The following is a 738-nucleotide window of genomic DNA, read 5'->3' on the forward strand; positions in this document are numbered from 1 at the left end:
TTCTTGTCTTGTAGTGTACGCGTTCGTACCATGGTAAAAGATGAAGGGGTATCCCTCGATGCATGAACACACAAATGATACATGAGGTGTACCGACCCTAAATTTTCACTTACCTAGAGTCGCTACCGACATCATCATCTAAACTCGCTTGTGGAATTAAACATTTAAAACTTCATCATAAAACATAACCTTCATCTTAAAACACAGCCATGAACTTGCATATTTTAAAAACACGTTTAAAATGACATGATAAAAGACTAAAGAAAATAAATAAACCTTTAAATTCAAAACATCTTATTCTAGTCTCAGTCTAAGAAAATAAATGTGGCTTCCCTATCCAAGTGAGGGACGTCTTGCCTTTACCTGAAAAAAAAAAAGTAGCACATGGCTTGAGTATTTTAAGAAATACTCAGTAAGTGAACCCACTGTTGTAGTCAGGGAATGAAAACACATGCAACTCATGATCTATGGACCTATCATTTAAAAACCATCATAGGGGTGGCCTACAGTCTCGGATAAATTGGATGTGTTGTATTTCCCTACACACAACCCACACGCGCGAGTGTGAATCTCTGAAGGGCTCGCACACCCCCTGGATCCTATTTGGTTGAGCTAATCTATATCGACGTCTAGATGTTAGCGGAACTCCATAGTGTCATGCTCCTCATGAACACCCTCATCATCATACTTTGCACATCTGCACTCATCATCATAAATGGAGAAGTATCACGTTGCATA

Source organism: Cucurbita moschata, unplaced genomic scaffold, assembly GCF_002738365.1.
Source record: "Cucurbita moschata cultivar Rifu unplaced genomic scaffold, Cmos_1.0 Cmo_Scf00089, whole genome shotgun sequence".
In the NCBI taxonomy this organism is placed as follows: Eukaryota; Viridiplantae; Streptophyta; class Magnoliopsida; order Cucurbitales; family Cucurbitaceae; genus Cucurbita; species Cucurbita moschata.